This window comes from Penaeus monodon, chromosome 29 (genome assembly GCF_015228065.2).
Source record: "Penaeus monodon isolate SGIC_2016 chromosome 29, NSTDA_Pmon_1, whole genome shotgun sequence".
NCBI lineage: Eukaryota > Metazoa > Arthropoda > Malacostraca > Decapoda > Penaeidae > Penaeus > Penaeus monodon.
Window position 1 is genome coordinate 6,748,254 of NC_051414.1, and position 270 is coordinate 6,748,523.

At 38.5% G+C, this 270-nt stretch overlaps 1 protein-coding gene across 1 annotated transcript in view; it reads right to left on the reverse strand.

Moving 5' to 3' along the window:
- Positions 1-270, reverse strand: part of LOC119591919 (PDZ and LIM domain protein Zasp-like) — a gene marked incomplete in the record, with an annotated part of 137,443 nt that overhangs the window by 29,978 nt on the left and 107,195 nt on the right.

Sequence of the window (270 nt, forward strand, 5' to 3'; positions counted from 1 at the left end):
GATAAATGCAGATTCATAAGAGTGAATGGGCGCAGAATTGTGCAATAAAAGTAATATCAGCAAATTGAAGTGACGACTCAAAATGACATTTTCTCTCATCGCATGACTCAACGCAAAATAAGACAAAACAACTTAAAAAGAAAATGGAATGGCGGCGCATGAGCTGATGGGAAGTTAGCTGAAGACGCAACTGGGGCGATGTTACTATACTTTGTCTTCTTTATTTTCCTAACCAAAATGAGCTTAATGTATGGAAGTGGAACATGCCAC